The sequence below is a fragment of the Monodelphis domestica genome, chromosome 5, assembly GCF_027887165.1.
Source record: "Monodelphis domestica isolate mMonDom1 chromosome 5, mMonDom1.pri, whole genome shotgun sequence".
In the NCBI taxonomy this organism is placed as follows: Eukaryota; Metazoa; Chordata; class Mammalia; order Didelphimorphia; family Didelphidae; genus Monodelphis; species Monodelphis domestica.
The window spans coordinates 1,898,982-1,915,000 of record NC_077231.1 but is presented as its reverse complement, the minus strand read 5'-3'; the positions used below and the strand labels follow the sequence as shown (position 1 = coordinate 1,915,000).

Here is a 16,019-nt window from a genome sequence, read left to right as displayed (position 1 = left end):
CTTTTTCCACACACACACTTCTTGACTCCAGCCCCAACACTGTGCCACCTTTCTGGTATGTCTTTTTTAAATTGTTACCTGCTAGGTGCTGGACAAGAGGGTGTACCTTGCAGGTAGGGCTGTGCCAGGCTCAGCGCATCGAACACAGGCAGCAGAGAAGCAGCTGGAGAGGGAGTGAAGAGCTGGCAGCCTGGTCAGAGTGTCTGACACTGTCCATTATTGCTCCATCCTTCCAGGAGGTTTTGGCCTTGGGGCACATCCAGCACAACCCAGCTGAACTTAATCCCATCAAAAGTCTTCAGAGCTCAGGGAAGCCCAAGTTCCCACACCCCTCCCTTACTGACTGCTGAACTTTAATCCAATCAAAAGCCTCCAGAGGACAGGGAAGCTCAAACTCCAACACTCCTCCCCCAGAGACTTCACCGAGAGATCTGACAAAGCTCCAAGACGGGAGACTGACAGAAAGCACCAAATTAAAAAAAAAATGAGAGGAGCAAGAAAACAGACAAATATGGGAGCAAAGAAGGGGTAGATATGATCAAACAACAGAAAAAGAAGAAAGAAATTACAATTAACAGCTTCTGCACAGGCAACAGACCAAGAACAAACAATACACAGGAGGAGGCAAGAAATAAAACAGAAATCCCAGCGAATTGAATATAGGCTTTGGAAGAACTCAAAATGCAATTCAAAACACAATTAAGAGAGGCTGAAGACAATTGGGAAAAGAATTTAAAAACTAAGATAAGTCATCTGGAAACAGAAAATAGTGTCTTGAAAGCCAAAATCAACCAGCTTGAAAATGAGGCAAACAAACTGAAAGATGAGGCAAAGAAGATGAGAGATGAGGTAAAGAGAATGAAAGATGACCTCCAAAGAAAATCAGACCACGAGAAGGATGACCAAAAAGACTCCAGCAAGTCATCACAAGAATTATTCACTATGACCAGGTAGGATTCATACCAGGAATGCAAGGATGGTTCAATATTAGGAAAACCATCCACATAATTGACCATATTAACAAGCAAACTGACGAAAATCACATGATTATCTCAATAGATGCAGAAAAAGCCTTTGATAAAATACAACACCCATTCCTATTGAAAAACTTGAAAGTATAGGAATAGAAGGGTCATTCCTAAAAATAATAAACAGTATCTATCTGAAACCATCAGCAAACATCATCTGCAATGGGGATAAACTAGAAGCCTTCCCAATAAGTTCAGGAATGAAACAAGGATGCCCATTATCACCGCTATTATTTAACATTGTGCTAGAAACACTAGCAGTAGCAATTAGAGAAGAAAAAGAAATTGAAGGTATTAAAATAGGCAATGAGGTCACCAATCTATCTCTCTTTGAGGATGTTATGATGGTCTACTTAAAGAAGCCTAGAGAATCAACCAAAAAGCTAGTTGAAATAATCATCAACTTTAGCAAAGTTGCAGGATACAAAATAAACCCGCATAAGTCATCAGCATTTCTATATATCTCCAACCCAGTTCAGCAGCACGAATTAGAAAGAGAAATACTGATCACCCCAGCAATATAAAATACTTAGGAATCTATCTGCCAAGACAAACACAGGAACTATATGAACACAACTATAAAACACTCTCCACACAATTAAAACTAGATCTAAACAATTGGAAAAAACATTGATTGCTCATGGGTGAGATGAGCTAACATAATAAAAATGACAATTCTGCCCAAATTAATTTACTTATTTAGTGCCACATCCATTGAACTACCAAAAAACTTTTTTACTGAATTAGAAAAATTGTTGCCTGCTTCCTGAAATGCTTCCTAGAGGCCTCTGGCTAGGAGACCTTGGTGCTTCACATATTACTTTGATTGCATATTCCTTATACACTCAAAATAAATCGGTTATTTATATATGAACCACATATCCTTACTGGCCTGAAAGTTTCATGGTGGCAGGGCCACAACCTGATATTTCCTTTAGCCCAACATAGTATTCTTGTACACAGTGTTTATCAGTATTTATGCAAGTGGCGGAGTCAAGACTCTCCCATAGCTTCCTATCTCCTCTCTCTTCTCTTTCCTCTCTTCCTTTTCCTTCCTCTCTCCTTTCTTTTCTCCTCCTCCCCTAGAAGTTGGTAAGATTTAGGCTACTGGACAGCATTCATGCCTCTGAGTTTTTCAGCTGAGAATTAGACAGTGGTCATTATTCCTTTGTATAAAGGCCAACATATTCTTAGAAATTTGCTCTGTTTTTATGAATGACTTCATAAATCATGAACTAATTTCTCAATATAAAATTCAGAAAAACCACAAGAAACTCATTTTCCCTGAAATTAACTGTCCACAGGATTTCAGCTCTTTAGTTTTCTTAAGCGGCTCTGCCATAATTAAGGTAAGGTTGAGCTAGATGAAGTGTTTTAGTTTTTAGACAATGAAATTAGGTTTTACATTAGCATGTGTTTTTGACCATCCATTCCTTCTTCCTCTGTGTTTTTAAAGAAAGAGAAAGCTGGGCCTTTTGGCACCATCATTTTTAGAGAAAGTTCTTCAAAGGCATTGTCAATGAGATTTTCCAACAGCTGAAAACAATGTAAGGATCTTCTCTGCCAGATTATTTTCCTATTTCATTTCTAAAATTATAATAATTCCTTAGATTTATATGCTTCAGCATTTAAAATGACCCAGTGCTTCAACACTGGGGGTAGTGTTTTTCCAAGGCCCAAGAGATGGTTTTATGAGTTGCTGGAACCAAAAAGCCCCAGCCATTTCTTGGTAGTCATCCTCTGACAATGAGCCTCTCTGAATTGAATGATTTGTATTCTCTCCGACTATGGGACCCACGGTCAAAATCTCTCCTGCTTGCTTAGAGCAAGGTAACCTTGAAGTGCTGATGAAGCATTGGAGAAGGAGTTCAATGGAAGTGCCTTCCTGTTAGGAGGCGAACTTACATATTTTCAAGGTGCTTCCATTGATATTCATTCACCCAATATTTACTGATGTTTATTATATTGTTCTATTTAGTATTTGCTGTTTCCTTTGATATCTCATTCTCATGATATCTCATGATATTCATGGATCCCCGTAGCTGAAGAATTAGTTCTCTAGTGGACTAATAATTCCCTTCTTGGAAGGACTGAATATTTTAAAGGTGGTACAAATGTAAATCCTAACTTTAAGAGCTCTCTTTTCACATCCTCTAAGATTTTTCTTAACCTAAGAGAATTATCCAAGTACTTGTGAGGAATTGATAAGTAGAGAAATATTAAGTTTTTTTTAATAACTTTTTTTAAAATTCAGGAATATTCTTGAGTTTGGGGAGTTTCTTTGGGAAAATGAAAATGCCGAAAAGTCTTGTTTTTACACATATAATTTTCTGTACATAAATCATTAGAATATAAAATTACCTCATCGAACTCTCATTAAAAATGATGCCAAAAGCATTTATTTTGTTCCTAATCATCTCTATATGGATGGCTTGATGTCAATTTCTTGGATTTATTATGTGTTATAGCTTTGTATACTTGTATTTCTGATGCATGAAAATTTGCTTTTACTTACTTTTTTACTTTTACTTACTTACTAATTAAAAAATTACTTTTACTTACACATCATGTGTCAATATTAAGTAATACCAGGGAGATTAAAATAAGAAAAATCATGGATTAAGTAGCAATAACACCAGAGATGAGTTTTTTCTCTGACATTTTAAAAATCCAGTGATACAAAATGTAAGTTCTCAAAGGTCCTTTATCAGTTATGAATAATTTTGTTTGTTTCTAGTAATCTTTCAGTTTGTATATTTTGTTTTTTATAACCCTTTCCTTCTGCCTTAGAATCAATATTGCCTGTTGGTTCTAAAGCAGAAGAGCAATAAAGTATAGGCCATGGAGGTTAAGTGACTTACCTTGGGTCACACAGCTAAGAAGTTGCCAAGACCAAGAACATTCTGGGCCACGGAGGCAAAGAAGCCAGAAAAGACATATTTGCAGGTCTGTCTTAAGATCTTGGCAAGGACTAGTCTGATCTTGCAGCCCTACAAATCACTGTCAAAGGATACCTGGTTTAAGTTCCAGATAAGAAAACTCCCTCAGTTGCCCCAGAATGCCCTGACCAGGCATCTGTGATAACACCCTCTCATAAACCTTGAGCTGGATCTCCTGGACAAATGGCTCATGTATACATCCTTGAAGACCCTTTAAACCTCTGTTGTTCAAAAGAAGTCTTTGTAGTTCAGTGACCCTTGCCCACTTATCATTTGGGGAAAGGCTTGACTTTTTGTACAATTGACATAGCTCCTTATAAATTTGAGAAATTAGACTTTGGTCAGAGGTTTTTGTTATAAAGATTCCCCCCCCCCCCAATTTGTTGCTTCCTTCTAATTTTGGTTGCATTGTTTGTACAAAACCTTTTAAATTTAATGTCAGATTTTTTAAAATTAATCTAGGTGTTCAGTTTCTGTGGGATGGTTGCTGTGAATGTGAAATACAAACAAAGCCACGAACAGGCCAAGGATGCATTCTTGCCTCCCACCTAGGCTTGGAGAAGATGCTCCAGGTAAGACACCATAAAAATCCAGCTTAGGTTTCATAGAGTTACTTTATTTTCTTGAAACAAAGCATAATCCATTGGAAGCCCCCACTGCCATGGTGTGGCCTTCCTGCTGGTCATTTCTTTGTGTGCTTTGTCTGACCCAAGACTTTGGCCCAGTAACCCAGTTTATCTCAGTAAATGATCTGAAGAAGGAACTGGCAAAGCACCCCAATAGCATTGCCAAGAAAACTCCAAATGGGGTCATGAAGAGTAGGATACAACGGAAACATGAACAACAAAATGTAAGGTAATTTTGTGTTGAAGGTGCAAATATCAGAGAAAATACAAAGTTCTCTCGTCGGGTGAGAAGATGAGTGTCCACTTCCTCCTCTTTGGAGTGAATTTCAAGTACTGGGAACAAAACACAAAGAAAAAGAGAGGAGACATGATGTTCATTGAGGAACTGGTCCGATCTATCAAGTTGTGGTGTATGCAATGAATAATCTGGGCGACGTAGAAAGGCTCCAGGTTATGAAGAAGCGGAAATGCCAAATCCAGGAGTAACACAGAAACAGCTTGGGGGGAATCCAAATGGACTGGATGAAGATAGGTTTGAAGCAAGAAGCCTTTTACAATAGTCCGAACGAGAGATGCTGAAGTCTCTCTGGGGTCTCCCTCTGGAAGCTGCAGAAATCTGACAACTAATTTCTCCCACACGTCACTAATTTGCTTGTGATGTCAGCCTTTATGTCTCAGTCATGAAGCCAGCTTTCACACATGTGTGAGAAAAGAATAAATGCAACAGATGTTGAAGAAATAGAATCTATGAGACTTTGTCTACCTAGATCTAGAGGCGTCCAGGAGAAACCTGGAGAGTCAAACTTTATGAGTGATTGGACGATGGTAGAAAGAGGGGAGTTTGAGGGGGACAGTCATACGTTATTGTTCAGACAAGCTCAGAAATAACTGCGTAACTCCCTGTTCAAAATGCCAAAAGGGCACTGGATGACAGAGGTCTAAAGCCCAAAGGAGCGACCTGGCCTATCCAGATTTCAGTGTCATCTACGAGGAGACGATAAGTAAACCCACTAGAAAACTATGATGAAGTACAAGAGCAAAGCGGAACCTTGAAGACGATGCCCAGGTATTGGAAGTAAAAGGGGGGAACGGCATGATATTCAGAATGACAAGCAGGAGAGAGAAAGAACAAGAATATCCAGAGAGTTGGTTAGAGTTTGATATGTCCACGTAGAAAATCGAATGCAGTAGTTATTGCTTCGTCATTTCCTCCCGATTGGTCCTCCCATTCCAGTGGTTCCTCTCCATTTTGAAATATCCAGTTTGGGTACATTATGTTCCTTACCCCTCTGCTTCCCCTCCCTCCCCTCTGCTCAATACCTGTATGTTACCTTGTCCTGGCCCGCCCCCCCCCATCCCAAACCAAGCATATATTAGAGTTTAGATTACAATCAATACAAGTTTATTATGCATATTTGTTAAGGGTGTCGGCATGAAGAAGCATCAATTGTTACACAGATTACATGTCCGAATATGAGGCATTTCCAGCAGGTATTACAATGTAGAAGAACCACATAGTTGCTACTGTCATGTATAGATTCACAGTAACACTGGTCGTGTGGGAGCACTTTGAATTGTTTCAGGAGAGGGAAGAGGTTTCTTGTTCCACTTTGGCTCTGAGGGAGAAACAGGGATACTTGGTTGAATTTTGTGTTGTTGTAACACAAGAACTGGAACAAAGGAAAGAAAAAGAAGGATGAGATGGGACTGGTTAATCGTGAAGCAGAAGCTCATTCTAAAATGTGAAAATCCCTTTTCTCGCTGCCCTGAGAGCATCAGGATCCAATAAGAGTCTTAGTTTGGTAGTTGGGGCCCTTCACATCCTTGGCCCTTCCTCGCTCTCCAGGCTTTCATTTCTCCAGATTTCCTGTTCTGCCTGCTGCCTGGAGTCCATGGCACTCCGTCTCCCATCTCTGTTTAATTAGCTAAAGTCAGCACTGCTTCAGCTCAATTCAGCACTGTTGGCAATGGCTTCTGGAATCGTGCGTGCATTCTGATAATAAATAAGGCTTCCAGTGCACAATGAGACGATCGATGATAGATGAAACCGAACCAATGCCAACATTATCCATTCAGCAAAGCTATTGATGCGTTTGAAAAGCCAAACACAAAATTAAAAATAAAATACAAATAATAACAATGTAACTGAAAAAGGGAAACAAATTAAAGAATGACATTTCAATGATATCACATTTCTGAAATAGTTTAAAAGATTTAAGGACATTAGCAAAATGAGATTCAAGAAAACCAAACTTTTTTGGTCTAGAAACTGTTTAATCTTGATGAGTAGGGAGCTATAACAGCCAACAAAAACACTGGACAGAATTCACAAAATCATGATTTTTAGAATTTATAAAATCATCAAAACATAATTTATAAAAATCCTATGGGAAAGAATAAAGCAAGATCTTGACTAACAAAAGAAAGAGACCTGACAACCATTATCTTGAGAGAATTTAGTGTGCAATTTGAAGAATATAAACAAATGAAAGGAAAAAAAGCTGTGAAAATGTATAAATCCATCACTATCAAGTAATAATGATCTTATTTGAATTTCTAATATCACAGTCCAGATTGTCTTGATTTCGGAAAAGAAATATCATGGAATAAAATGAAGAAGTGACTGGCTATTCCAAGCATCGACAAAGAGAATATCTGGGCTAGGGGCAACCTAATTCTGAGGATATTGAATTAGTAATTGGAAGAAAATATTCAAAACATCAGGAATGTTAGCACATTCTTTATTCCTTGAGTATTACTTCACAAAGTCAAAAATATCTACCTAAATTTGTTTTTTGTCTATATGCCAAATAAAAAATAGTGATTGCAGTTATATTTCATCCTGTGATGTTTGGTTGTCTCTTTTAGGTGATGATTTAAGAAGTGGCAAAAGAGACTGGAAGGTGATGAAAAGCTGAAGGCGCCATAGTTTTCAAAGGCATTTACAGCAAAATAGAACTGAGGTGATTTTATTTAGAGGAAGTTAAGGAATGTTTTAATGAAACATTTCAAAATTCTTTAATATTGAAAACATCTGCTTGACATCTACTTTTTCTTTTCACAAAGACAAGCTGAATTGGCAACTATGAAGCACCCTCAATACAGAAGCCACCCACTGCAAAAATGGCAAGATGATGATGGTGTAATAATTATCGATGGAAATCTTTCACAAAGAAGGAAGGTGAAGAGTAGAAAATAACAAGAAATGGTTAACAAAACTCTTGTTGATCTCGGGGAAAATAATGTGCAAGCTGAAACCTCAAATCATATTTTCACTTATATTTTTGCTAATACTTGCTGAATCTCCAAAGTTGTCTTGGGAAGTAGTAGGCAGAAGGTATAGAAAAGTAAAGTTATACATTTGGAGTTGGGTAGAACATTAGAAATCCTAACTCTAGAACTAAGCCAGAATTGAGCAGAAACCCTAAGCCTTAAACATCTTTATGAATAGTTCCACCATCAATTAGCCATACTCCTTCAATTGTACTTATCTTTAATTCATTGTTCCAGATGACAACTTTTTCTTGATTGATAAACTTCATAGACACTCCATCTTCAATAATCTATCTTACTTAATAATTGGCTTAAGGATTGATTTTATTTTTTATTTTTTTTAAACCCTCACCTTCCATCTTGGAATCAATACTGTGTATTGGTTCCAAGGCAGAAGAGTGGTCAGGGCTAGGCACTGGGGGTTAAGTGACTTGCCCAGGGTCCCCCAGCTGGGAAGTGTCTGAGGCCAGATTTGAACCCAGGACTTCCCATCTCTGGGCCTGACTCTCAATCCACTGAGCTACCCAGCTGCCCCGTGGCTTAAGGATTTAAAAAAAGTTTGTGCTTAAAATTTGTATATGCATCGAACATGTTAAAAATATACTACTTTGAGATGAATAACTTCACTTTGTCGCCCTTAAATGCTGCTTATATTGATTTCATGTATGTAGATTGTAGAGATACTATTTTTTACAGATAAAGAAAGAGGAGAAGTGTAGTTCAGCCGTCATGGAGATAATGATACCTGACTAGCTTTAGAAATGTCAATTCTTTTCTTGGGAATGGCCATTTTTAGGCAGTTGTAGGATATACTTAAAATTCAGGATGGTTTTCTCTGGCATTTGGATTCTTCACCTTTTCTTAGGAGTGGCTCAGGTAGCTCCTGCCTTTCTTATCAGTAGTTCAAGTACATGATGAGCTCTTCCCTTTTAGTTCTATTAGCACGAGAAAGTCACCTCTAAGTTCTGCTTCTTAGTTTCGTCACCATTCAAATGGGAGCACCCAGAACACACCTGCTGCCTTTCTCACAAGGTGATGTGGAGATTGTTTTGAAAAAGCCCAAGCATGCCAATGTGAGGTGAGTTTACTCTCACGAGCCCAGATGGCCAAGATTCCAAATGGTCCCGCTTTGGGAAGCTGGCACGCGTAAATGTGAGGAGCCAAGCTAGAAAGTCCTCTCCCTTCTGAAGGGTAGCGGATCAACTCAAGAGCCTGGAGAGTCTGGAGGTGGCCACACAAGCCATCATGTATGGAAAATCTAGGAATGCTGGAATTCCCATTCGGTTCCCTGGTGCCCTAATCCCTGTGGCTGCTTCCCCCTCCTTAATATCTGGTGTATGTCGGACAATTTTGGTAACATTTGAAGTGTATGTTTTCCAAAGCTCGGATTGTAATTCACACAGAGCTGCAAACGGGACGAGGACTCCGAGTAGTTTCAAACGTTCAAGAGTTCTCCTGTGATTTGGTTAGATGTATTTCGGACACTGTATATAGCTGAAGATCGGTATTGGAGTCTACATGAAGACATGGTTGGGTAAAGCAGATAGTAATAACAGAAAAAGGTCTCGAGAGTGTCGTGAACCCACAAGGACAAATTAAGTCGCCAAAAATGAACAAGTAACCTATCCGCACAAGGGTAACGTGGAAATCGAAAGAAAAGGCCGTGGGTCTTATATTGCTCTTTCGTGACTTTTTAGATCCAATATTCATTGGGGTTTCTCAGTCCTACCTTCTTTTCCCATGGTGGATCCATCTGAAGGCAATCCGGTATCAGAAACCTCGGGGTGCAGGGAGCTGATTCAGGTGCCCTTGTGCCTCATATTCATACATTAGCTCAAGATGACTCTTCACAAAACAAAACGTAGAACATAATAAGTCTATCATGTAAACCTCAAATTTCCTTAGACTTATAAATGTTGGAAATTTCACCATTGGGATATTTCATACTTGGAAAATTTCTTACTGATAGTCTATTGGAATGGGAACTCCATTGGCATGGGAGGTTCCTTCTCTTCCCTTCTTAAGATTACTTTAGGACAGAAACCCTTTGCTGAACAATGGAAAGGACTTTGACCTATGCTTGAGCATAGAACAGGAATTTCTTTGAGTCTTGATTGATTTTAGAATTGATACAATGGAGTTACTCCACCCTATTCAGTCCTAATAGGATTGAGTAAGGGCTGCAGCCTAGATCAAAATTTAATTATTCCAATCTCTACCATACTCAAGTTAACAGGATTTAGAAAGGGCTGGAACAAAGGAGTAAAGATTTAATCATTTGAAAAATATGACCTTCAACAGACATGTGCAAAAAGCCAGAAACCTCTGGGCGGTCCTGGGTTAAGCGAGAGCCTCCATTGACAGGGAAATTGATGAAGAGTGATTGGTAGATGTGAGGACTGAGGGGAGGCAACTTGGATGGTGTCCTTAAAGATAGGAGGGTCTGGAGACTGAGGGGGGGAGAGGATTGAGTTTTTGGTCGGTGTGGTTCCTGGGCTCTGAGAAAGCTTGCTCTGAAGGAAGCTGAAGGTGGGGGCCTCTGAGACTGTTTCTCCATTTTGGACACGTGAGTGAAAGGGACTGATCTCTTTTCTTTGCCCCAGCTATCTAAGGGCTTGGGCCTTTTGGCCCAGCCTAAACAGAAGGGGTATTTAAGCCCTATTCCCTTCTCTCCCCTTTCTCTCTCTATATATATCTCTAATTCCTTTCTTGCTCCTATTGTAATTAAACTCCAAAAAAAGGCTGACGGCTGACTTGAGTTTTTCATTTAGGAATTACATAGCTGATTCCTTGGCGACCTTAAATTAATATATATCAGTCTTTTAAAGTGATTCCCTTGTAACATTGTGGCTGACCACACGGGAGTCTAAAGAATCCTCTCAATAAAACTTTTTCCTTGCCTTTTTACTATACTGTTTCACCACTTAGTCCTTTTTTTTTTTTAAAAAAAAAAAAAACTTGGCTTAAAGACACAGCTGCTAGAACACGTGAGTATAAAAAACTTTTTCTCTTTTCTCCTTAAGTTAAATTGGAATCAGCAGTTTTTTCTTTTTCTTCCCTTTAATCTTAAGGGACAGCTGGGTAGCTCAGCGGATTGAGAGCCAGCCCTAGAGGCAGAAGGTCCTGGGTTCAAATCGGACCTCAGATACTTCCCAGCTGTGTGACTCTGATAGTTAGATAGAAAACAGCTGTTTTTAAATCTCAGCAACAGGACTCTAAAGTCCTGGCTGGAAGAACTGTTTCTAAATATCCTTTCCCTTAAGGAACAACTTCCTGGATTAAAAAAAAAAAAAACCCTGTGGAAAGTTTGTTGCTTTGCCCTGCTCCCCACGTGTTTTGTGAAATTACAAAATATACATATAAAAATGAGTACTACATTCTTTGACAATTATATGGCAGCTGAAGAAGTAGGGGCATTGAGGAATGAAGGATACCTCCAAATTTTTATATTAATAGGTACTGTCATTTTTGTACTCCTCAATACTATATTTAGAGATGAAAAAATAAAAAATATTGAGGATAAAATAAAACAAAATGAGGATAAAATAAAACAAAATGAGGATAAAATAAAACAAAATGAGGATAAAATAAAACAAAATGAGGATAAAATAGAAAATGTTGAGGATAAAATAGAAAAAAATGAGGATAAAATAGAAAATATTGAGGATAAAATAGAAAATATTGAGGATAAAATAGAAAAAATTGAGGATACAATAGAAAAAATTGAGGATACAATAGAAAAAATTGAGGATAAAATAGGAAATATTGAGAATAAAATAGAAAAACTTGAGGATAAAATAGGAAATATTGAGAATAAAATAGGAAATATTGAGGATAAAATGGGAGATATGGAAGATAAAATAGGAAAAATTGAGGAAAAAATGCAAGCCCAATTAGAAGATCTAAAATGTTTCTTACAGGATCAATGGGCAAACACCCACTCTACCAGAAACAGACCTGTTTCTGAACCTTTGAATGAGGAAATTTCCTTCCCTGAAATAGAGATGGAAAACACCTTCCCTATAGCCCAGTTAACAGACTGCTTCTCTCGTGCAGTGCAAATCTTGTCTGAATTTAATCCCCAAAACCCTTCCCCTGCAATCCCAGCTTCTCATGTTCCTTCTCCTACAGAAAACCAAATTCCAATGCAAGGGAGATCTTGTCCTCCTAGAGAAACCTGTCCTTGTCAAACTGACCCACAGGTGCAAAATTCAACTAGAGGCCTGTTTCCTCTAAGAGAAGTACCTGAAATAGGACGAAATGGGGATGTGGTGACTTTAAGACATAGGATACCGTTTACTCCCCAAGAAATAAATGAATTTACACGAAATATCCCCACATATGAACAAGATCCTTTTCTAGTAACAAAAAAGATGGGAGACATATTTTTTCAATATAATCCGTCTTACAAGGATGTTGAGAGCTTACTACAGGCTTTTTTAAGTGAACGTGAAAAAAATAAAATAATTGCTCATGTCAACAAAACCCGGGGGCGTAATGCAGCACATTGGCCATCTCAGGATCCCGAATGGGACTATAATAATCCTGAGGACTATCTACAACTATACCGTTGTAGAGAGGCCATCCTCACGGCCATGAAGGAATGTGCGGACAGTACAGATAAGTGGATGGAACTGGAAAAAATTAAGCAAAAGGAAAACGAAACACCCTCCAGATTTATGGACAGAATTATCGAGTTTGGGGACAGATACTTATATTGGGACTTAAATAAAGAGAATAGTTTAAGACAAGTTAGAAGAATCTTTGTAAACAATTCTTGCAAAGTAATTAAAAATTATTTTAAAACACAATGCCCAAGATGGTCAGATATGGACCTTGAAGAATTGCGAAAAACAGCTATATATGTTTTTAAGGGAAACGAAGAAAAGGAGAAAGAGAATAATGATGACATGGAGGAAATGAAGAAAAAAATGAGATGTGTAATAGATAGGATAACTAAATTAGAAAGTGGGCATGATAATGAACCAACGACAATTGCCCCTCTCCAGAAATCCAATTATCAATCCATTACTTGCCACTTCTGTGAGAAGAAGGGCCACAAAATGATGGAATGTAGAACCTTTCTTAAGATGTTTGGAAGGAATACACAGTTTAATAATAGTTTTAGAAATAATAACTATAGAAATTATGATAATGGTTATAGAAACCAAAATTCTAGAAATTATAATAATGACTATGGAAATAACTATAATGAATATAGAAATAAGAGCTTTAGAAACCAGAATTATAGAAATAGGAATTGGGAATTTAATGACAATGCTCAAATTGAAGAAAATTTTAATGATAATACTCAACAATATATGAGAAATGGCGCTCGTCCAAAAATTACTCAAGGTACTAATGACCCTCAGAGAGGTGCCCTTCAGGGTGGTGCCCAAGGAATATCCCAAACACAATGATGGTGCCCGGGGGGGGCTGGGGCACAGGAATCAGAGGATACAACCTTTGATTTCCCAGACCCTGATGTCCTACTACCCGTTGTCCCTATCCACTGCCCTCCCCATACTAATGAACCCCATGTTACCTTAAAAGTGGGTAACACCTATTATGATTGTCTATTAGACACCGGAGCTTCCTGGTCTGTATTAAAGAGAACACCTGATTTACAATGTTATTCTATTGGCTCAGAGAATGTAATGGGAGTATCAGGAATAACCCAAAGAGTTAAAAGACTTCCTCCTAGAATGGTGTCTGTAGGACCCCTAGAGGTACAACACTCCTTCCTTTTGATGCCTGACTCCCCTTTAAATTTGCTGGGGAGGGACCTTCTATACAAACTCAGAGCCACAATAACCTGCTCCCCAGATGGCTCATTATCATTAGAAGTACCAGAGGAATCTTTAAATTTACTCCCTGTACTTCTCTCGGAAAACCAGGAGGCAAAAGAACCTTCCATTTTTGAAATACCTAAAGATATACCGCAGTCTCTTTGGGCCACATCTTCTTCTGATGTAGGCTTACTTAAATCTGCTGTTCCTGTGCAGATAAAAACTAAATCTAGCCCACCTCCTTCTATCCCTCAGTATCCCCTCTCAAAGGAGGCAATTGAGGGTATTACACCAGTTATTAACTCATTAATAGAACAGGGAATAATAATCCCTTGCAAATCTGAATACAACACGCCCATCCTGCCAATTAAAAAACCAAAAAAAGGACCCGATGGCAAACACATCTATAGATTCGTACAGGATCTAAGGGCAGTGAATAATCACGTTATAAAGAGACACTCCGTAGTTTCTAACATACATACTATTATTTCATCTATTCCTAGCACAGCTACATACTTTACAGTAGTAGACTTGTGTTCAGCTTTCTTTTCCATACCAATACATGAAAACTCCAGGCATATTTTTGCTTTCACCTGGAAGGGCTCACAATATACCTGGTGTCGGCTGCCACAGGGTTATGTCGAAAGTCCGAGCTTATTTGAGCAAATTTTGAGCCAAGACACAGACAATATAACATTTAAAAATAGCAAATTAATCAAATATGTAGATGATCTACTCTTGGCTTCAACAGATGCAGAAACATGTCAAGAAGATAGCAAACACCTTCTTTTGGAATTGCACAAAAGAGGACATAAAATCTCTAAGGATAAAGTTCAATGGTGTCTCCAAAAAGTAGAATATTTGGGATTCATCTTGACTGCGGGTGCTCGTTATATTTCTCCAAAACGAATTGAGAACATTCAAAAATTGAGTGCTCCTACCACTAAGAAACAGCTGAGAGCAATTTTAGGAGCAACAGGGTTTTGTAGACAATGGATTCCTTGCTATGGGGAAATCACTAAACCCCTTATAGCATTAACAAAGGATTCGGTTCCTGAACCCGTCAAATTAGAGCCTGAACACTTGTCAGCTCTAACAGATCTGAAAAAGGCTATCATGTCTGCCCCTGCTCTAGGCATCCCAGATTACAACAAGCCATTTACTTTATATGTGCATGAGCGAAGAGGAGTAGCCTCTGGTGTGTTAACTCAGACTTTGGGACCTTCTCAGCGCCCAATTGCTTATTATTCTGCCCAACTAGACCCAGTAGCAGCAGGAGCACCACCATGCCTTAGAGGAGTAGCTGCTACAGCCTTACTAGTAACAAAAACCGTTGATTTAGTATTGGGATGTCCATTAACAATAATGTGCCCACATGAGATTGAAGCATTATTGATAAAACATAGAACACAGGCATTCTCGGATCAGAGAATTACAAGGTATGAAATAACCTTATTAAATAGTGAAAATATTACCTTGAAACGCTGTTCAACTCTTAACCCTGCCACCTTGCTTCCAGATTTACCCACTTCAGGAGAACCACTACATAACTGTGAAACATTAGTGTCCATGGCAGAAAAACCTCGAGATAATCTCTTGGACACTCCCTTAGACAATGCAGATCTGATTTTATTTACCGATGGTTCCTCTTTTATGAGGGATGGCATACGTTACACTGGAGCTGCCGTAGTCTCAGAATTTGCCACTGAATGGTCAGCTTCACTACCTTCTAACATTAGCGCTCAAGGAGCAGAACTCATAGCTCTAAAACAAGCTTGTATAATTGCCAAGGATAAAAAGGCAACAATTTATACAGATTCTAGATATGCTTTCGGCATTTGTCACTCAGTCGGGATGCTATGGCTCCAAAGAGGATTTTTAACCTCAGCTGGAAAATCCATAGCTAATGCAGAAATTATTAATGAAGTTCTTTCTGCTCTCAAACTGCCTAAAGCCCTAGCTGTAGTTCATTGCTCTGCCCATACAGGTGGCTCTGACCCTGTCTCTAGAGGAAATGACCGAGCAGATGCCGCTGCAAAACTAGCAGCCATAGAAGGACCTGGATTAATTTTAACATTAACAACCACTGATAATTTAAATTTATCACTCTCCTATAATGAAAAGGAAGTGGAAAAATGGAAACAAAAATTTAAAGCAAAACAAATTAATGGAGTATGGGTGTCACCTGAAGGAAAACCCCTGCTCCCTAGAAGTTTCTATAACCAAATTTGCCAATCTATTCATAAAAATGGTCATTTTGGCACCCAGGGCATCGTGGACTCTGTCAAGAGAGTATGGATAGCCCCTGGTATAACTACTGTAGCCTCTAAAGTATGTTCAGCCTGCCCTATTTGCCAGGCATAT

The 16,019-nt window shown here is 38.6% G+C and overlaps 1 long non-coding RNA gene across 4 annotated transcripts in view; it reads left to right on the top strand.

Moving 5' to 3' along the window:
* Positions 1-10,776, top strand: part of LOC103095708 (uncharacterized) — a 21,689-nt gene extending 10,913 nt beyond the window's left edge. For all 4 annotated transcript variants that reach the window (XR_008911936.1, XR_008911935.1, XR_008911937.1 and 1 more), the window contains 3 exons: positions 4,430-4,539; positions 7,462-7,556; positions 7,660-10,776. This is a non-coding gene — a long non-coding RNA (uncharacterized LOC103095708). The remainder of the gene's footprint in view (positions 1-4,429; positions 4,540-7,461; positions 7,557-7,659) is intronic.
* Positions 10,777-16,019: the final 5,243 nt, after the last annotated feature.